The following is a 22,286-nucleotide window of genomic DNA, read 5'->3' as shown; positions in this document are numbered from 1 at the left end:
AGCTCTGGACTGGTGACCAGAGGACACAGCCTTACACTTTTGGGAAGTTGGGGGTGGGAGGGTGAGTCCACATAGGGTTTAACCAGATCTTGCCAGGGGTTGAGGAATTGATGGGGCAAACAGGAGGACTTCGAGGGAAGTGGATGTTTTGTTTCTTTGGCCTCTTCTAGGATACATGAATGTTGTAGAAATTGAACCTCTTAAAATTCTTTTGAAGCAATAGAATAATGTGACTTAAAATACTGGCCGTAAGAGACAGCATAGCTTTACCTTTCAGAGTTACCTTGGTGGAACATCAATTCAAATCTTAACTATCTCCTACCAGCCCTGTAGATAAGCCCTTTGGAGGATATTGATGTGGTCCAGAAATTCGCAAGCAGCCCTTCTTTGAGCCTTACTTTTATTGTTAGTTCAGCTTATCCTAGGTATTATTGCTTCAAGCCCTGGTCTGAAAGGAAAATCTGTTGCATATGGTAGGGAAAGAGGGGGTTGTGAAGGAGAGTGTCACATGTTTCAATCATGATCCCTAATACCTCATCGTGCAAGTGTCCCCAGCATCATTCTATGTGATGCAGCTGTTCAGCGGTAAGGTTTGAGAAAGTATGGAGAATAGTCCCTGAATCACGCTCATGGTCAGGGCAAGGGTGAGGGCCAGTCTGGCTCATTCTCAGGTTTGCTCCTTCTGGAGGATTTCTAGGAGTAATGATCAGGCTTCATGTACTGCAGAGGTGGGGGGTTGAGGTCATGGAGGGCATGTGTGCCCAACTAAGTTTGTTCAGATGTCCAGTGAGGGTGAAGTCCTATGCCATTGAGAGCTAAAACCCCCAGATAATCCCCCTGTCTGATTTTAGCCAGTCATTTCCATTTTCCAACTTGGAACCAGAAGACCTTGGTTTAAGCTACAGCTTTGTCAAGTGCTAACCCTTTCTGAACCTTAATTTGCTTATTTATAGAAGCAGGGTTATATATCTGTCCAACAAATGTGTAAATGGACGAAAAAGTTCATTGAAAAATTCTAGCAAATTTATAAGCTAATGATGTTATTTTCCCATTGCTTTTGTCTCTCTGCTAAACATATAGGAAAGATATCTGGCCACAAAGTAGGGAAATGGAAGGGTGTAGGGTCTGAATAATTGGCTCCTGCTTGGAACATCCAGGGTGGCTGTGTGCCATCAGGTGGGGCTGGTGCTGACCAGTGCTACCCTAAGAAAGAAGACAGGTTGGACTTTTCTGGCTAGTGAGATCTGTCAAAGGGTAGTTGTTTGTTCTGTGCCCTAGATGCGGGGTTTCAGTTCAGCCAGTTAGGTGGAAGTTCCTTCCAGCTATACCTAAGGAAATGAGAAGACGCTACTTCCTCAAATATAATCAATCTTCCAAGTCTCTAAGTCTTTGAGAGATGGCATTTAGGGGACTTGAAGAAGGCTATCAGAAGGACTGGAGGCGAGATTTTCCATGTTGGTAAAACAGTTTTCTTAACACATGAGAATTATCTCTTATTTTATGAATATCACAATTAATGTATTTTAAGTATACTCTTGGAATATAAACTATAAATGGTTGTTTTTTTAAAAATAAAGTTGCTTCACTGTAAGACTCAAATACGTCAGAAGTATTGGAGCTGATCATTAATTGCAAAGTGTGTGGGTAGAATATGTCTTATTTATCATTGTGTTCACAGTGCCTGAATATGATAGCCATTTGATGGCTATATTTGAAATAATTAATGCTGACTTAGATTGGTTATAAATTATGTAGATAGGAAAGAGAAAGAAACATAGCTCATAAGAGAGCAGGTACCCAGGCAATATTTTCATGCATTAATTCGTTCACTTAACAAATATTCATCTAGTGCCCACTTTGTACCACCTTCCATATTCTAGACACTGGGACCCAAAATAACAGTATCCATGCTTTTGGTTTGCATATTCCCATGAGGAGACAAATGTAGACAAGTAAATAAGTATTATGGTATAAATTCAGGTAGAGATATTTGCTATGGAGGAATTTTAATGATGATAAGGAGTAGGGTCCCCCTTATTGTCATTAAAAAAATGGTGGTCATGGAAGACCTCTTGCAGGAGGTGACATTTGAGGGAAGACCTGAATGAAGCCTGGAGGACAATGAGATCTGGAAGAAAGGCGTTCCAAACAGAGAATCAGTAAGAGCAGACGCCCTGAGATGGGCATGAGCTTACTGGCTTAGAGGAAAAATACTACAGTGAGAGTGGTTGGAGTGGAAGGGCAAGTGGTATGACAGTAGGTGCAGTAACTAGTAGCAGGCATGTCATACAGGGCAATGCTCTCAAACCTGTCACCTCCAACTCTACCTTTGTATAAGTCCAATATGTTCTCACTCCTTTACTATCCTGTAATCAGATTCATAGGTGATGTAACCTTCCTATTTACATAATTAAGCAAATCAATATATCTCCTAATTTCAATAAAGAAATAAAAGGAGATATGTTTGTAACAAGATAATAGAGGCTTTGATATGTAACTGCCACTCTAGCCATCTTGTGGTTTTAAAGAATCACCTTGAATGCAGCAGCTATGTTTGCAGACCAAGGCGGGCGTGTTGTATTACTGACATAAATATTAATGAGGGATGTCATTCACCAGCAGTGTTGTGATTTTTTTTAAAGTGGTGAATGCTTCTTGATAAATTTTTGATCAAAACAAAGTAAATCTTGCAAAGTACCTAGTATTTTGTATTACTGCAAAGTTTAGGAAGTTTTAAGCCATGCAGAAAGCTCTCTATATTTTTATATGTAAAAATGAGTTAAACTTGGACTCATATACTTACCTATAAATAGGCTTTTAGTAAGTCATTCAAAAGAAGGACACAACATGGGCAGTTCTTCTCTGTGTGGGATATTCCTGCACATTGCTAGACATATAAATCCCAGGTACCCTGGTGGCCTCCCAATCCTTGTGATAACACAAAGCATTCCTCCAAAATTTCAAGCCACTTCCTGAGGGTAATTCTAGTCCCGCTGATAAGCGCTGACATACATAGGGCCTTGTAGGTCAGGCTTCCATATGGGATATTAAAAACCCTTAGTGGTTTTGAGCAGAGGAGTGTAGGGATCGATTTATATGTTAAATGGCTAATGTTAACCCCAGAGAACAGATGGGGTGGGGGTGGCAGGTTTGTAGTCCTCTTGACCAAACAAAGCCCTTTATAAATAGCAGCGTAGAAGTGCTGTGGTTCCCAAGTGCTAGTGTCCATACCAGACAAGAAGGGGTTTTATAACCATGTCCACCTGAAGAAGTGATTTAATAGCTCTGGGGAGCTGACTGGCACACCTGTATCACCTATATTTTGCATAGTAATTTGTTATTTTTATTTACTGTTGTTACCACAGTTGTCCTCTACTAGTGAAAATGTTCATCTTGTTTACATTTAAAAGCCATAACAGATAGAACATGCTCCCCAAAAGGCTAGTGCAGTCTTTAGTAGTTCCCATAAATTATAATGGAATGGAATGTCTTTAAACTTCTCTATGTCACCTTTGGAGGTTGGGTCTTTTTGCTTCTGAAATGGTAAGACCTAGTTCCTTTGAGAGACCAAATGGTGAAACGTGGAGTGTTATGATAAGAGAAGTGGAAAACCATGAGTGCAGTGGAAGAAGTAACTGCATGGAAGCTACACAGCCCTGGGCTTGAATCAGGGTCTTGATCTTTACTTGTGTGACTTTGGGAAGGTGCTAGTTCTCTCTGAGCCTTGATTTCCTCATCTTGAGAGAGGGCCAAAGAATACCAAGAATGAAGTAAGGTAAAATGTAAAGTGCCTGGCTGCTCAGATGCACAGTGGGTACAAATCAAATGCTAGTTTCCTTTGTTACTGGGTAGTTCTTTCAATCAGTCTTCTTCAAATTGCATGTGTCAAGTGAGTTTTTGGAGACTCTGTGTGAGGGTTTAGGGGACTCAACCATGGAGGGCTCATCTTTCTATCCCAAGAAAATGCTTGGGCATGGTGAAGTCCTGGTGTAAGTAAGAAATAGATAATATAATTTAGATAGTGGTTACCCTCCAAGAGCTCATTCACTCCCATATGGTTGTGGTTGGAGCCCTGGATTCTCAGGGTCTAGAGAATTGAAGCTCTGCAGCAATCCAGAGTCAGAGCTGAGAACAAGGTTTGAAGCCCTTAGACTATGGAGAGGGTTACATCTCTCTGCTTAGAGTGATGCAGGGCTTTGAAACCAGGCTTGAGGGCAAGTGTTTCTGTCGTGAGAGATGGAACTAAGCAAAGTCAAATGCTTGGGTTGCTGGGAGGAGACCAGAGACCAAGCTGGGTTGCTGGGCAGCTAGGCCAGGGCCCTTTCCTGCAGTCTTCCGTGCCACGGGCCCAACTCAGTCATGAGTCTCAGGAAGCATCTTCTGGGAGTCACTAACTACCTCTAATAATCTTTTCTTTCTATTGCTACATCTATAAGCCACTTTTGAGGAGGGAAATGCCAGCATCCAAAATAGCAGACAATTTAGAGGCAATTATATTTATTTTGAAGGAATATGGGACTTCTATTTTTCCTTTTCTGATTATGTACAAACTTCTAATAATATTTTTTTAATGCTTGTACTGAAGCATGACCCTAACAGCAGAAGAGAGTGACTGCTTACCCCAGGTGTCAGGGAGCATAACCTAAAGTGGCCTACACCAAGGACAAAGTCTCTTTGAAGTCTTATATTTTATGCTGCATTCTAGTTCAAATTTTGGGTTCTACTTTGTTTATTAGCTGATATAAAAATAGCGATCTTTTCTACTGCTTGTCCATGTAAAAAAAAAATAGTGATTTGACCCCAGATTTTTAGAGCAAAAGTAATGCCTGGCATGCACCCCCCCCCCCATACGGGTACCTGGTATACCCTAGTTATTAAACCATAGAGCCATATTATTATTAAACATGAGTTTGCGGTCCCTGATAACAACTCAGAGATGAAGGGGAAGGTGGCTGTTCTAGTTTGCTAACTGCCGGAATGCAGTATACCAGAAACAGAAGGGCTTTTAAAAAGGGGAATTTAATAAGTTGCTAGTTTTTAGTTCTAAGGCCGAGGAAATGTCCCAATTAAAACAAGTCTATAGAAATGTCCAATCTAAGCCATCCAGGGAAAGATACCTTGGTTCAAGAAGGCCGATGAAGTTCAGGGTTTCTCTCTCAAGTAGAAGGGCACATGGCGAACACAGAGTTTCTCATCTGGAAAGGCACATGGCAAACACAGTCAGGGTTCTTCTCTCATCTGGAAGGGCATGTGGTGAGCATGGCATCACCCTCCGGCTTCTCCTGGCTTCCTGTTTCATGAAGCTTCCCAGGAAGCATTTTCCTTCTTCATCTCCAAAGATTGCTAGCTGGTGGACTCTGCTTCTCGTGGCTATGTTGGTCTGCTCTGCTCTCTCTGAATCTCTCATTCTCCAAAATGTTTCCTCTTTTGCAGGACTTCAGAAACTAATCAAGACCCACCCAAATGGGTGGAGACATGTTGTCACTTAATCCAGCTTAACAACCACTCTTGGTTGAGTTTGCATCTCCAGGGAAATGTCTAATTACAGATTCAAACATACAGTATTGAATAGGGATTATTCTGCCTTTACGAAATGGGATTTAGATTAAAATATGGCTTTTATAGGGGACATACATCCTTTCAAACCAGCACAGTGGCTTAGCAACATGTTAAGTAGACAGGGACCTGGCAGAGAATTAACACTCATTCATTTATTCATTCAGCCAGTATTTATTTAGTACCTACAATGTGCTAGGCATTGGCCTAGGTACTGGGGTGCAACGATGAGCAAAAAGACAGAGTCACACAAATAAACATAAAATTCTGAGTGAATGAAGAAGAGATCCATAGAGAAAAGAAAGCCGGTGGCAGGGGATTTTGACCTATTCAGGGAGGGCAAACAAATCTTCCTTCTAGGAAGTGTCACTTGATTTGAGTCTGAAATATCAGTGGTAAATCGCTAGGCAGAGAATGAAAGGAATGGCTTTCCAGATAGAATGAACTGTGTGCGCAAAGGTCTTGTCTTGAGAAGGAGGGTGCCAAGTATGAGGGACTGAAAAACAAGTGTGGCTCGACTAGAGAGGGAGGGAGAATGTGGCATGGAATGAAATTGGAGAGAGAGGCAGGAGGCAGACCCCAGACAAGGGGTTTCGTCCTTGTCCTAAAAGCAATGGGGCGTCACTGAAGGGCTTTAAGCCAAAGAGTAACATGATCAGATTTACATTTTGGAAAGATTTCTCTAGCTGCTCCACAGAGAGTAGAGTGGAAGGGTGCCAGGAAGTAAATTAGGAGTTGCCACCAGTAGCTGATGTGAAAGGTGATTGGATTGAGGGGTGATTGGTGGTGATGATGGCAGAGACAGAAGAAGATGGGTTTTAGAGATATTCTGAGTTAAAACTGTAGGATTTGGTGATGTACTGGAAATGGAACAGAGGGAGTTGTCAAGGAGGACTCAAAAAATTTCTGGCTTGGATGCTGTTTGCTAAGATAGGAAACCCAGGAAGGAGACCAGGTTTGGGGGAGAAGTTGGTAGCTCGGTTTTGAGCTTCTGATTTTGAGGTGGTTCTGACGTGCTTGTGAGATATCAAAGAGGAAATGTCTGGAAGGTATGAAGTTGAGGGATAGGTGACGGCTGAGCTGATTTTTTAATTTTGGGGAGTCACCTGCATGTTAGTGGTATTAGAAGCCAAAAGTATGCATGAGATCCCCTAAGAGTAGGTGTCATGTAAGAAGAGGAGGGGCACAAGAATGAACTATTGGTAACTCCTTCATTTTATTTAGAGATAAAAATGAAGCCTATCAGGTTGGGATTAAGTTGATTCAGAACACAGGGGTAAGGAAGACATTGTCTTTATTTTAGAACCTCACCTACTCTTTTAGACCACAGGAAGAAAGGTCTGTTTTGTCTGGAAACTAAATTTTCTGTGGCACATAATCTAACTCAACCTACCTGTATAGCTCATTTAAACAATCGAAATACAGGGAGCCCAGAATAAGAATGAGGGCCTTTAATCCTGTATAGCTTAATGTAATGCCTGGATACATCTCAGAATATATTAAGCATAGAATCAAAAAGTATTGGCAAAGTCCCTTGAGGGATGGGAGAGAAAATATGGAACTATTAAATTTTACCACCAGGGAAACCCCTGACACCATGTCCGACTTTAGGGACACCCGAATCAATAGGCCAAGCTCTTGATCTTGAGGCTTGCTCTTGTGAAGCTTATGTAGGTAGCGGACAAGTTTAGCCTACCTATCGGTATGCCTAACAGTCACTTCTGGAGGACCTCTTTTGTTTCTCAGATGCGGCATCACTGTCTCTGAGCCCAACTCTGTAAGTGAAATCATTGCCCTCTCCCATACGTGTGACATGACATCCAGGGGTCGGTGTTTCCCTGGTGCCGTGGGGGATGACTCCCAGGGATGGATCTTGCCCTGGTGCCCTGGAACAAATGGTGCCATCCTGGCCAGTGGGGGGGGGGGGGACGGGAAGTGTGGCAAATAGGGTGTCAGTGGCTGAGAGATGTCGTGTAGAGTTGGAGGGTTACTCTGGAGGCCACTGTCTTACAGGCTTTGGTTAGACATTGCTGCCTCTCGTGACTTACCAAACTCCAACCAAGACCATTCAGCCAATCCTAAAGAATGCCTAGGGCAACATGTAAGATTCTGCAGGGGTTCCATGCATTAGGGTAACTTTCCTGGGGCCTGCAGCCTCTAGATGGGTCCCTGGACCATGTAAGTCCTGAAATCTAGGGGGGCCATCCTCTCTAGAACATCAGCTTTATTCATCTCCCTACCCCATATTATTGACAGCCTCTTCCAACCTGAAAAAGTTAGAATGGGGATAGCCACAAAAAAGAAAAAAAAGTCTATTGTTGTGATAAAAAATATTTATTCCTAAAAAAAAGAAAGGAAAAAAAGCTCCAACATTTAACGGCCAAGTAGAGAAGGATTAGAGAAGTCATGGCAAGAGAAGTAGAAAGGACGTCAGCATATTATAGTTTCAGAAGCCAAGGGAAGAGAGTATTCAAGAGGGAACTAGTTAAAAATTGAAAATTAAAGAATGATGATAACTAAAAAATATACATTAGATTAAATAACACGGGCATCACTGGTAAGAGCTGTTTCAGTATCTATGGAGTATTATGGCAAGAAGTCAGATTGCAGTGGACTCCAGTGGGAGGTGTGAAATGGAGGACGTGCACATATGCAACTCTTAGAAGTTTCAGAAGGAATGGAGAGAGGCTGATGAGCTGGAAGGCAGGAGGGGTCGAACAAGAATATCCTTTTGGCTTTTCTTGTTTTTAAGCTTTTTATTATGGAAAATTTCAAATATAAACAAAATTAGAGAAAATGGTATTATCAACTGTCATCACTCGTTTCAACAATGTCATCTCATGGCTGGACTTGTTTAATCCATCTCTCCGCTCACTTTGTTTTGTATTGAAGGAGACTTGAGTTTATTTGAAAGCCATTGGAAAGGAAATCATTGGGGAGGAGAGTTTGAATAGTCGAGAGAGAGAAAGAAACAGAAATGATAGTCCAAACTTCCTGATAAAGTGAGACGGGAAAAAGATATAGATTACTGGTGAAAGAATTTTCTTTAGGAAGCTAGAGAGCCAGCTTCTCTACTGCAATAGGAAGGAAAGAGGGTAGGGTGATGGGATGTGTACAGATAGGTTTGCATATTTGGAATCTGGAAGATAAGAAAATTTCACTTGATGTTTGCTTTTTTTCTTTCTTTTTAGGTTGGTAGCAGTGTCGTCTTTTTCTGGGGAAAAGAGGATTTTGGATATTTGAATAGAGCTTAGAAAGTTGAATTAGTTATTGTGCAGAGTGAGAAAATGATAATATATCAGGGAAACATACAATATTTATGGGCAGTGTTAAGGGCTCATGTGGATCAGCTTAATTGACTGAGCAACAGATTCAGTTGACAAACATATATTTGTGTGTCTGGCTTGTTACTATTTACTTTTATAATATAAAATGTTACTCTATTTCCTGGTAGAGAAATGTGTCCGTGTACATGCATATATACCTCTTCTACAGAGGTCATGGATTCCATAGTCTTCTGTGTGTGATCAGAATATCACAGTATCACAAAAGAAAGGTGATTTTAAGTCTTAAAATATCCAATTCCTGTGTAGTTTCCTATTAATTGGTTCAGGGCGCCACCTGCTGGACAGCATGCTCAACACCACCAGCCAGGTTTTTCCAAGGCAAATTCTAAAATTCTTTGAAACATTGATGTTCTTACATACAGCATTTCCCTCCACATTCTAAACTGAGGTTCATTTTTCAAATACTCTTTTATTTTATGTATTGGTGACTCAAAGCAGGCGAATTCAAATGTGTTTTGTTATGACACTTGGTTTTAGTGCTTTGCTCGAGCATTGCAGTCTTTCCCATTTCAGAGCATTTGTTGTCTGCAAACCTCATCTGTAGAAAGAAAAGAAATAAAATGTCAGATATTATTGGTTAAAGTTGTAGAAAACACGGACACAAACTTTGTCCAGATTAAGAGTTGTCCTATTTAGTAATCCCTCAGTTTTGGATTTTGCTATCCATTCCCTTCCTATACCAATTTATTATCTTTCAGGTCTTTAAAAATATGTATTTCTTTGTAATTTCTAAGATAAACACTCAAGAAACTGGCCTTCTATACATGATTTTTAAAAATAGTCTATCTTAATCTGAACACGATGCCAGTGCCCTTTAAAACCTTTTCTCTAAACTCTTTAGGTCACAGTACTAAACTGCTCCAATTTTTAGGTTTCCATTAATAGTTCATTTCCTTCACATGTACTGACTTTATTGGGGGGTTCAGCTAGAGTGACTCAATCACTCCAGTTGTTTCCTCTCCTGTAATTCTGTCAATAGCTCTTAATTATGGTCATTTCACATGCACAAGTCCAGCCATGAGTCACCTAGAATTTAGAAAACTACTAATATGAAGTATGAGTCATTCCATGAAAAAATTACCATTCATTCACTTTCTCAACACGTCTTTATTAAGTGCTCACTTGTGTATGGACTTAGAGGGGCCTGGGTGATGTGTGGGTAATAAGACAGGTGCAATTCTGGTCTTTATGGAATTTGCTATCTAGTATGGAAAATAGATTTTACTTGTCACCCCGACAAATTATGGTGAATGCTCTACTAGGGTACAGGGGAAGCCGCAGGAGTATCTGGAAGCTAGAGAGCTGTGGAAGTACTCCTGGAAGAAGTGGCATTAAGCCATGCAGGAAGGAGAGAACAGAAAGGCCTCAGGCAGAGTTGGACACTGAAGCCTAATGCCGAGAGCCAGATGCAGAGGGTTGGTTAAACCCTTTTAAGGGGTTTTGATTTTATTCTAAGGGCAAATACCAGCCAACGAAAGATTTTAAGTGTGTGTATGATTGGGGTGGGGATAGGGTGGCCATGTTTAGATTTGCATTTTAGATTGACTATTCTAACTGCAACATGGAGAAGGTCTGGAGAGAAGCCATGTTGGAGGCCCGTGTAAAGGTACGTGCGCGTGACGTTTGCTTGTATTAGGGCAGTGGAGACGGCAATAAGTGAATGGATTCTGAGAGTTATTTAGGACATAGATGGATAGGACTTAGTGAAAATTGGCTATAAGAGATAAGGGAAAAGAGAAGAGTCCAGGATGACTGCCAGCTTTCTGGCTTGAGCAAAAGGGTAAATGGAGGTGCCCTTTAATGAGAGAAGGAGCACCTGAGAAGAAGTAGATTCTCCATATGGCCAAGGACGATGAGCATTTTCATTTTAGATATGTTGAATCTGAGGTGTCTAGTAAGATGTACAAATGAATGTGTCTAGTAGGCAGTTGGATATGTGAGCCTGGAACTCAGGAGAGAAGTCTAAGAGAAATCTAAGTCTTCAGAATCATTAGTCTATTGAGAGTAAGTTGGTGTCTTACGAGTGGCTGATATCTCATAGAGTATAGGGTGGGGAAAGAAAAATGGTGACGGTGGATCCCTAAGGAACCCATCATTTAAGGAATAATTTGAGAAGGTAGGAGCCAGTGAGGAGACTGGCTAGAGAGGCAGGAAGAAAACTATGAGTGCTGGAGCCAGAGCCACACAAAAAAGGAGCATTTCAAATAGGAGGGAGTGGGGCTGCAATGTCAGATGTTGCCAGAAAGGGCTAATGTTTTCTTTTGAATTTAATAACGTGATCTTGTCACGTACAGTTCCAGTGGGGTGACAAAAGGAGATGTCAGGGACTTCAGGAGTAAGAGGGAGATGGACTAGAGGAAGAGAGTGCCGAAAATTAAAGTATTTGTTGTGAAATGGAGTTTAGTGATGAAGTGGGAGCTGGAGGGAGCTGTATGGTTAATGGATGATGAGGCAGTTGTTTGTGTCTTTGTCTTTTGAAATAAGAATGGTTGAGAATGTTTAAGTGCTTGTGGAAATCAGCCCATAAAAAATAACGGCTGAAGGAACAAGAAAATGATAATCATTTTGATTGATCAGTCACAAAGGAGGCAGCCAGAAATAATGAAAAATCATTTATTTTGAACTTTTATGGGCAGGAACTGTTCTAAGAGCATTGTCTCATTTAACTCTTATAGGACCTCTCTAAGAGAGGTGCCATTATCATCACCCCACTTTTCCAGATGAGGAAACTGAGGCACAGATGGTTTCTGTAAAAAACTGTAACTTGTAGAGCTAGGCTTCAAATCCAGGTAGTCTTGACTTAAGACTTGCACTGCTGATGACAATGCTGAATTGTGGGATCCACAGCCTAGCCGAAGACTTAAATAGGAGATACCCACGTTTGCTATTGTGACTGAAGTTGAGAAGGGCAGGGCTGACATGGATGAAGATGTCACCTTGGTTAAGAAGTTAAGGGAGCCCATGCCTAATGGATTCCATATTTTCCATGAAGTAGGAAGCTGGCTAATTTGCTCAATGGGCACAGATGTAGCAGAATCAAATATATGAGGAGAGTGAAGCTTGAAATAATCTTCACTGAAAGTGGAAGAGCCTAACAACTAAGAAACATAGTAGGTTAGAGTTGCAGTGTGGAGAACTCAGAAGGAGTTTATTATTATGACTTCATAGTTGTGTAATTTTTTTCTAGCTGCACTTAGCAGCCTGGTTTCAAACACAAAGGAAGCTGTGCATCGAAGAGAACCAGAGGTGGAGTTTGGGGATGCATGGGTGTGAGAGCAGAAAACAGACAGAGGGAGTTTAGGCCGCTGGCAAGTGTTGGGTCATAGAAGCTAAGCTGGTTAGGCATGGAAGTGAGAAGAGGAGCTAATAGATGGGTCAAAAGACGTCAAAACACGGGTACATTGGAAGTAATTCAGTAAACAAGGGGTAATGAGCCAAGGTTATTCTCAGAAGATGGAACATTTGATTGTATTATTTCAGATGCAGAAAATAAATCTAGATTACTGATTGCAGTAGAAGAAAAGAGAAGGTTAATGGAGATTGAAAATCAATGAGAAGACAAGGCAGGACTCTGGACCAGGTCTTCTGTGTGACACTGAGTCATGCAGAAAAATGGCAGGACCTGGGGTGGAGACAGCTGCTAACAGTGTGGTGTCTGACCTGCGCCTTGAGAGCTGTGAGCAGTTGGAGGAGGCTCTTGAGGCAGGTTGTGGTGGTTCCTTGGGATGACAATCAGCTCTGTTTTTACATGTATGGCCTTGATATGCTGGCTTTTGAGCTCTTCAACTATAAAATAAAAGGCAGACTAGAGTATCCTTAAAGATCCTTCTGGTTTTAACTTCAGTGTTTTTAAGCAGAATTCCAAGTCTGTAGGGTGGAAAGAAACATCTTATTAAAAATTTCCTCTTAACTAAGTGAAACTGAGGGTGCTTCTGTGAATCCACAGATCTTAGAATTAGAAACTGTGATTTCACTCATGTACTGGTTAATACTCACCACCTACTTCTAACTCTGGCTATTTGTCTTGTTTGTTTTTTTAGCCAGAGAGGTTTTGATAGAGTAACTTTAACAACACAGCCATGGAAACTTATTCTGTTGTAAACACCTGGGTCCAGAAGATTCCTGGACAATAGGTTCAAGCTCTTGGGTTGTTGAAGATCTGCCTTCACTGAGCATCAGGGAGGACTGATGAGGACTTGTCTTGACTGTACCTGCATCATGTGCACAAGAGGCTTTTCATCTACTAGAAGGCATCAAGCAAACAATATCTGCCACCACAGCGGGTTGTGGAGTTTCTCATTTAGGGTAATGTAAGCACACATCCACTCTGAGAATGGATTTCAAGTTGTTTCTTTTGTTTGAAATAGGTACATTTTAAAGATGGGTTGAATTGGACTTTAGAAGATGTGTGCCTGAGATCGATTAATCATGGCATTTCCTAGAGCAGAAGATTAGAAAGAGGTGATGCTTTGACGTGGGGTGCATTTTTCTAGTTTTGCACTGAGGAAAAAAAAAGTGTAAGTAGAGCTCTTGGTTTCAGCCCTTCTAGCTGGAGTTAAATGGAGAAGAGTCGTGAGGGTTAATACTTCTCCCCAGATTTATACAATTTATTTTTACTTTGTTTTTGATACCCTTCCTGCATTTCTTCACTTGGTAACTTAAAACATCCTCTGAGATATCAGCCCCTCTGTGCATCCTATTTTGATTAACTTCCCCACTCAGCTCCATCTAGATCAAGTGCCCTGCCTTTGTACCCACATCACATCCTGTGCATGTCTCTGTCATGGTGTTAACAATGAAGTATTTACTTGCCATTTATATCTGTCTCCCTACACAATGGCTGGCCATAATAGGCAATAAATTAATTTATAATGCAGTCATCTTCTGTGGATTTATAATAAATTTGTTCTTTCTTTGCTCCTGTCATCATATCTGGCAGTTCTTTGATGCCAGGCTCTGTGCTAGGAACTGGGAAAATAAGGATGCACAAGACAGACAAGGTCCCAGCACTCACGAAACATGTATTCTAGTAGGGAGACTGACAAAAAGCAGGTGGACAGACCACAAACAAACACACTGAAGTGGCTGAGACTTATAATTAGTTTGTTATGAAAGGAACAAGTAGGAAATAGAGATGATGGGGGAACTGCTGGAGTTAAGAATGAAAAGTACTTCTCAGTTGGTGGCAAGGGAGAGAAATAGGGAACTGAATAGTCATGAGAGAGGAAACATCAGCGTGAAGATTCTGAATTAAGTGTGGGTGGAGCAGAGTGAGCAGGGGAAGATTGGAGAATGGCAGGTGTGAGATTACCAAGAGGCTGTTGCCCCAGTTAGGAGTCCAGGAAGGAGGGCTTTGGAGAACAGTAAGGAGGCCGTTGTCATAATATATGCGTGAGGGAGCTATTGCTGTCTTGAGATAATGTAATGGCAGTAAAGATGGAATAGTGTGGGTTTGAGATGTATTTTGAAGATGAAAATTGATCAGATTTGTTGATGATTTGGATGTGGTAAGGGAAAGGAAAACAGGATGGCTCTGACTTGGGTAACGTATCCCATTTACTGATAGAGGAGATTGAGAAGAAGGACAAACAGACATGAATGAAAGTAGAGTCCCATTCATATTTGGGATGTGTGTTGAATTATCCAAGAAAAGGTTCGATATGGGAAGCTAGGTATGAGTCTTGAGCTCAGAGGAGCTCAGATGCTTTAGATATAAATTTTAGAGGCCTCAACATAAAGATAATGTATTAACCTGTGGGAATTGGTGAGGTCATTTAGGGAAAGATTGTGTAGAGAGATAACCAAGCCTTTTGAGATTCTTAGGCTTGGAATTTAGTTAGAGAAGGAGGAGCCACAACAGCCAATGAGTGGATGGTTTTTGGAAGCAAAAAAGAAGAGGGTTTCAAAGAAAAGTTGTGTCCACTGACTTTAGCTTAACATGGCAGTTACTGGCTGCTTTGGTAAGAACAGTTTCAGTGAGTGATGGGGGCAGAGAAAGTTTAGGAAGTGAGGCAGCATATGTAAGGAGCCTTTTCAAGAAGTTCGGTTATAAAAGAGAGAAGAGAAGTGAACCAGAAGTTCAGAGAGATGTGGGCCAGGAAAGAATTATTCCATTTTAAAAAGAGATAGCAGATTATGTTTGTATGGCAATGAAGATAACCCAGGAGAGAGAGTGGCTGGAGGTTTAGGAGAGGAAAAGGGTAATGTAAGGCTGGAGTCCTCTGTAAGGTGAGAAGAGTTGGAGTCCAAAACCCAAAGGGAAGTATTGGCTTTGATGGAAGGAATTCCCCCTTTCCCTGTTGTAACAGAGGCAGAAAGCATATGATGGGTGTATATGAATAGGTAGGTTTATAGGTAAGAAGTTGTGGGGCTTCACCTCTAATGGCTTCTGCTTCTCCCTGAAGAATGAGGTGAAATCGTTAACTAAGATAGAGTGAATGAGTGATTGGATCTCTTCTGCTCCTGATGGCAATGCTTATTTTGTCAGTACTCCTTGGATTTCTATCACTTTTTGGCATGGGTAGATTCTGATTCACCTGCACCTTTTCTTATCTGAAAACAGTTTGTTTTGCTAGTCAGTAGTTTTTTTAATCAAATACATCTGTGTGTGTGTGTGTGTGTGTGTGTGTGTGTGTGTGTGTGTGTGTTGAGGGGGGGGCAAAAATGCCCCCAAATCATGCTTTTAGCACAGGAGCTGGTCAGGATGGTTAACTGTGTAAGTTGGGAAGAACTGATTGATACAGTATTTGGGGAGTTTTTCAGAGGCTTTGGAGGAGACACAGCTGTGTGTGAGAGAGAAAGGGGAAGAGAGAGAGAGACAGAGACAGAGAGAGAATTTGTGAAAACAGTGTAGGAAGAAAAGAAGAATTGAGATGATTCATTACAAAGTTTAATTTCTGCTATCTGCTGTGTAATATATAACTCTCATTTCTATCGTTCCCAAAACTTTTCATAAATTTATAGCATTACTAGCCAAAGCTGTTACTGGAGCTATTAATGGGCTTAAGATAGTATGGAGTGAGGGCACAGGCTACCCAAGGGGTCCCGTGTTTGGATTACATTAATTTTTTTATTATGAAATAAATTATATATATCAAGAGTGTATATAGTGCATATAAACAGTTTTAAAAGTATAATTACAACCATAAAATAAATGCTTAAATTCTGACCAAGCAGCTTAAAATTAAAACACTTACCAGTTCCTTTGAAACCTCTTCTCCAAACCTTCTCCACTGCATCCCCTGCCGACTCCTGGAGGTCACCAATCTTTATGTTTTTAATCTGTATATAGCTATTTCTTAACAATATGCTACTTCATTTTGCTTATTTTTACACTTTATGTGAATGGAAGCATATTCTTCTGTGAGTTGCATCTGTTCCCTTTATCATTATGTTCTGAGATTTGTACATGTTCTTGGATGTACTGCAGTTTATTCATATTCATTGAAACAGAGCTCCATGGTATGAATGTACCGTAGTTTATAAATACATCCTGTCTTGGATAGACATTTAGTTACTTTTAAGGTGTTGGCTATTATTTAAAATGTTGTTAAAATATTCTTGTACCTCTCGTATGAGTGTTTTCGGGTTATAAACTAGGAATAGGATTGCTGGACTATTGCATACATTCCTGCTTTACTTTATTAGTCATGCTTTATCATTTTCCAAAGTGATTCCCCCAATTTGAAGTTACATCTTCATTACTGATAATGCCAGAACTTTGCCACGTGGAGGAAGAGATGTTACCTGGTCACCCCCTACAGAGGCAGCCACAGCACAGGAAAGGGCTGGAGATTCCTAGGCCAGTGAAATCTCAGTCATGCGTTTTCCTCTCTGCTTTGTTTCCTCCTTCCTGAATTTCCATTTTCAGACAGGAATATCTCATCTCATGAATGTGTTCAGAAAGCTTAAAGGAGACCGAGAGTGTCAGAAAACAGGAGATTCAAAGTGAGAGGCAGCAAAAGGAGGAAACATTACCTGGCACACATTCCTTGGGGGTCTGGAATGCCCACAGTACAGTGGAGGTGAAAGGGTTGACTTGTAAGCATTTCGCTCAGAGTTCCTCACCCTAGAATTGAGATCCTCTGTGCTGTCAAGAATTCCCATTGTTTCTGTGGAACTGATGGTGAGAACTGCATGTTTTCTAATCTTTAATTCCCAAGGAAAGTGGAAATATTGCTATAACTCTGCCTTCAAATATGTACATAACCTGCCCTGAAACCCTTGGGCCAGCCTTGCCCCTGTGTTTCCTGAGGTTAGTACCTGGTGCATATACACCTGCAGTACCTTCTGTCCCTCCACAGGGTGAACCATGAGCCGTTCACATTAGGAAAATCCTTATAATCCTCACAAGATTCCTGAGAAGTGGATATTGTGCCAACTATATAGATGAGAAAACTGAAGTCTGGAGAGAAGTTACACAGCTTCTTTGACATCTTCTAGACCAAAAGCCACATCTTTTATCAAATTCCATCTGTGCTTTTCCCTCCTGTATCTCTCCCTGTCTCTCTTTTCTTAATCTTATCACTTGTAAACATGTGACGCCAAACAAGAGTCTTATCCTGTCTGAGCTTTAAATTAAAAACATAACAGTTCACATAATTTTAATAGGCAGTTATTGAAAATTGGAAAATGGAAGCATTATATGGATTTCTTGCATTCTAGTCAGTGCAATGCTCTGGGCCTGCAAGGATCTCTCCTCAATGACATCACTGTTGTTATGTGCGTATTTGTCTCCTACATCTACTTTCCCATCCTCTGGCTAACCAGATGAGCTTCGCTTGTTCTGCAGGTGTGACATGCCCACACTGGGCAGGACTTCGCTAGAAATTTTGCTCCGATGTACAGTTGGTTAACTGTTATTTTGCTTTCATCCTATTTGGCTGATGGAGAGCGTATTTCCTCTCATAACGCTTAGGGTTTTTGGTGCAGGCTTTCCTGGCATATGCTATTACACACTCGGAACACACCCTTTCTTTAATATTTGTCTCAAGGCAGAGCAACCAGGCAGCAGCCCAGCCAGCATGCCAATATCCAGTCTCTGGGGACACTTCCATCACTGCCACCCAGCTTCTTTACTTCCCAGTCCCACCTCCTCCTGCTAACAGGGCAGGAAAAAAGCAGGGAGATGAGGCATCATTCAAATGTAGGGAAAATAATAAAATCCGTTTCTAGCTTGGTGAGATTTGGGAACACTTTAATTGTCACCATCTACAAAGCACTGAGAGGTAGAGTATTCAGTCTTTTCTCCTGCACAACTTTCCTGAGACCTGCATGCTATTACCACCTCACCTCTTTCTCTCTTTCTCTCCTGGGCTGGGGACTGAGGGATACAGGTTCTCCAGTGGGCCTCTGATATAATGGGAGTGGCTGAATTTTCCACTATGACCAAAAACACACTAGCTCCCCAAATAAATTGAAATAAGAGGGAATTTTAAATCCTTCTGATGGTAGTCATGTCCACCTGAGGAAAAATATTAGGGGCTGTAGACTCCAGTTCTTTTTTGCGACTGCCTTCCCTGTAATCTTGTATCATCTACCATAGTAAATTAGGAAGAGAACTTCAAAGAATTATAAGAGTTGGTGAGGGTGGTGGTAGGCTGAGAGAAGTTTTCAGTCGTCTGGAACAGTGGTTGAGAGACTTTGTCTTCAAAGGGCTGGAAGTTAAATGTTTTAGACTTTGTGAGCCGTAATGTCTCTGTGGAGTATTATTCTTTGTTTTGTTTTACAATTCTTTAAAAATGTAAAAATGATTCTTATCTTATAAAAACAGGTAGAAGGCCGAATTTGGCCTGCAGTTTTCCACCTTCAGTTCTCTAAGCTCAACCTGAACTTCAGAGCAACAAAATATCGTAGAAAAACATCAAGAAACTTAATTTTCAAGTTTTGAGAGGAGGCAGTGAGCAGAAACATCGGGGTCAAGCATGAATAATTAAGAAAGATTTCTTGGAAAACAAAATGAGCCAAGGAAAGGAAAGAAATTATGAGAAAAACATTTAAAGGAATTAGGGCTGTGGGAAAGTGGTAGGGATGTGAGATGAGAACTGAACAGGGTACCTTAAGCAAAGTAGAGAATCTGAGAAAATGGACTCAATGAGGGGGAGTCCATTTTCTGTCTAGCGGGTTGGATTTGTATGGGAATTTGAGAAGGAATTCACTTCCCTCTGTGGCTTGAGACCTGTTTTAACCATATGTAGTGGGTCAGAGACCTTCACTTGCTTTCCTAAAACCTGCCAGTATTGTGGTTTACTGCTTGTTCAGTCAGCTTCCATGGTTTAAAAAAAATATGGAAAGAAAGAAGAAAGGAGGGGGCTGAAAGAGTGAAACACTGTCCTGGGGTGGACATCAGCAGGGTAGGTGGAAAGGAAAGCAATGATTGTGGGAAGCTTTCTATGGATTGAAAAGTTAATGCAGTAATTTAAGGCATACACCTTTAATTACAGTATGAATCTTTTTTTTTTTTTTTGCCCCCAGATAATCGACCATCAGAAAATATTCAACGTGGAGAAAAAGGAAACTCAAAACATGGACTGAAAGGTAATAGATGTCAAAGAGAAAAGAAGGAACTGAAATATGAGATAAGGATTGAAGACAGGTGAACTGGCTATTTTTTGCTAGGAGATAATTTAAAAGACAGAAACATTTACATACCCTAGAAATACTGGACAAGGGCCCATTTTTCTCAGAATAAGGAAAGAGCACTGAATCAGGAGGCATACCTGGTTTTTGTCTTGAGTTTGTCCTTTAGTAGCCTTGTGATTTATCTGAGTTTCATTTTCTTCATTAGTAAAATAGAGATAATGTATTTTTCCTATTCCATAATGTTTTTTTTTAATTAATTAATTTTTTTTTACATGGGCAGGTACCGGGAATTGAACCCGGGTCCTCTGGCATGGCAGGCAAGCATTCTTGCCTGCTGAACCACCGTGGCCCACCCCATAATGTTGTTTTGATTTATATTTATAAATGAATGGTAAAGGACTTTGTAAGCTTTAAAGAACTATAATGATCTTAGAGATCTTAATAGTTTTAGTATTTTATTAGCATATAGCAAGCAGCTGTTTATACATCATGATATGAGAATTAGCTACCTGCCAAATTACTCCTCAACTGGTGTATGATAAAATAATTACATCATTTTCATGGTGTCCAAAGTATCTACAGTCCTTGGATTAAAGAAATAAGGAACGTGTTATTGTAGATATTATCAAAGATTGGGTTTGATTCATCTGTGGATATCTTAGTTTGATTAGCTCTAGTCATTTAGCAATATACTGAGAGAATAGAAGGGCATTGCTACTAGATAGAGAAGTCCGAAGAGCTAGAGGTCACCATGACAGTACCAATTCCCTGTCAGGAGAAGGACACTAGAGGGGAGCAGGATATAAGGAAAAGGGGAGAAATCTATTGAAATGACTTCACAATTTGAGTTTAAGCTGTTTCTTTTCTACTCAAATGAAGCATTTTTGAGAGATGGCTGCCTGTCATCTTTTTTCCTTTAAATTCCTTGCCAGTGCCACTTTTTCCTATATGAGTGGCTTTCAAGACAGGATCCTAAGTCTCTCGGAGGTATTGTGACATAGAAAGCTGACTTTCCACTGAAAGTTCATGCCTTCCTTCCAGGGACCACATTTTCCAGACTTCTATCTAGATAGAGCTGGGTGAGTATTTCTCATAAATGACACATGAATGGATGTGATGTGTGTCTCTGACAGGCTGAAATAATTAAAAAGAAAATGTACATTTCCACTCCCCTTTATCTTGTCTGCTTGCTGGGTATTGATCCAGTGATGACGCCAGGAACCAACTCTTCTTCAAGATGACATGATCTCAAGGAAGGAAGGAAACTGGACCTCTGCGTCATTGTTTAGAGGAGAGCTGCCCAACCAGGAACACTTACATCAAACTGTAATGTGAGCAAAAATTCATTCTTTAGTGTTAAGCCACTGATATTTTTGGTTCTCTGTTGCAGCAGCTGGTGTCACTTGAACAAACATATATATTCTTATTCATAACCCTTTTCTTTAGATTCTGTTCTCAGCAAATTGGAACCTGCTAAAGACAGTTGCATGATGAAATCAACAATGAGCAAGGAGAGTGAGAGAGTCATGATTGTTTCATTCATCCATCCATCCATCCATCTCTCCATCCATCCATTCTTTTCTCTGCTTGACTTTACTGCATAGTAGTAGCCCAGAAGCTGGGCGGGAGTTAAGGACAACTCTTTGTCGGCACTTGGCTTAAACTCTTGTGTGGGAGATGAAAAATGTATAAACAGTTAAGGCCAGGATTTTCAACAACATGATTTTCAATTGAATGCTGAGAGGAAGAGTGATTTCTCACCACTTTACATCCATTGAATTTCTGTTTCCTTTTCATTTTTTACTTTCCAGGTGGCAAAGTGCCCTTGAAATGCAGGATTTGTCAGTAGAGCACCCTGTGATTATTACCTGGTTTATAACATCAGCACAAGAAGCTCAGAGAATTGTTTCTGCAAAAACCAAGATGTGTGCTTGGAGTCCAGGTTCAGATAGTAGAGTATGAGAGAAAACTGGGAGCCCAGGTGTCAAAGTAGGTAAAGTTACACGTGCAAAGTAAATAAGCAAAAACCTAGAGAAAGAAAACGAACAAAAATAAGGCACTTAGAAAATCTCACCAAATTGCTCTCTGAGATCTCATACCTTTCCCACTTATGTAGGTTGTGCTCACAGATACAGTCACAATATGATCACAGCAAGTTTGCACTTAAAACAGTTGTCACAGTCTGTTATCTGAATAGCAGTATTGGGTTAGACTAGGTCCCAAGGGTAGAATCTAAGCAAAAAATTTACCCCATAGTCTCTTAAGGATTAAATGGTTTAACTGGAACTGGAAACCTGGTTTAAGGGCTCCTTCAACAGTTACTATCAACATGTTATATAGACAATGAGAATTTCACTTGTCTTGAATCACTCTTTAATTTGCATAGTCAAATATCTGACTCTCAGAGGAAGAGCTTCCTATGATATTCCATATTTTGGATGATCCTCTCTGGGTTTGAATCGTAACTCTGCCACTATCTATCTCTATGACTTGGGTCAAGTTACACAACCTCTCTCTGCCTCAGTTTCCTCATTGATAAAATGGGAATAAATCATAGCATCTACCACAGAGCTGTCTGGTGAGGAGGGGGAAGAAATTAAATTTGCTAATAGGAATAAATTATTAGAACAGTAACTGTATGTAGAATTTTCTGTTGTAGGGTAAATGCATTTCCTCTTGTTTGAACTTCCGGCGAGTTGGAATGCAGTTGACCTCCTTGGTCATTCTAAGGCCCTGGCTCAGGACCTCAATCCATATTCCCAGCCCTGGATTCCGTTTTGTTTTATTTATTTGACGTTCTGT

At 40.7% G+C, this 22,286-nt stretch overlaps 2 long non-coding RNA genes across 6 annotated transcripts in view; one reads left to right on the top strand and one right to left on the bottom strand.

Moving 5' to 3' along the window:
* Positions 1–22,286, top strand: part of LOC143680020 (uncharacterized) — a 62,421-nt gene extending 40,135 nt beyond the window's left edge. The window contains exons 1-5 of one of the 3 annotated variants that reach the window (XR_013174016.1): positions 14,178–14,266; positions 19,377–19,439; positions 20,417–20,563; positions 20,691–20,815; positions 21,296–22,286. This is a non-coding gene — a long non-coding RNA (uncharacterized LOC143680020). Of the gene's footprint in view, positions 1–12,103; positions 12,150–14,177; positions 14,267–19,376; positions 19,440–20,416; positions 20,564–20,690; positions 20,816–21,295 lie in introns of those variants that run through there. The other 2 variants (XR_013174015.1, XR_013174017.1) reach the window with 2 other exon arrangements.
* LOC143680019 (uncharacterized) lies at positions 9,293–16,972 on the bottom strand. Of its 3 annotated transcripts, none has more exons than XR_013174012.1 (5): positions 16,881–16,972; positions 16,650–16,809; positions 16,100–16,154; positions 12,564–12,770; positions 9,293–9,441 (listed from the first exon to the last, which is right to left on the bottom strand). It is a non-coding gene; the product is annotated as an uncharacterized LOC143680019 (long non-coding RNA). The 3 variants fall into 3 exon arrangements; XR_013174013.1 differs by having other exon boundaries at positions 12,564–12,689; XR_013174014.1 differs by lacking the exons at positions 16,100–16,154; positions 16,650–16,809 and having other exon boundaries at positions 16,881–16,966.

Source organism: Tamandua tetradactyla, chromosome 4, assembly GCF_023851605.1.
Source record: "Tamandua tetradactyla isolate mTamTet1 chromosome 4, mTamTet1.pri, whole genome shotgun sequence".
Classification (NCBI taxonomy): domain Eukaryota; kingdom Metazoa; phylum Chordata; class Mammalia; order Pilosa; family Myrmecophagidae; genus Tamandua; species Tamandua tetradactyla.
The sequence above is the reverse complement of the archived record's forward strand: the minus strand, read 5'-3'. Positions and strand labels throughout refer to the sequence as shown.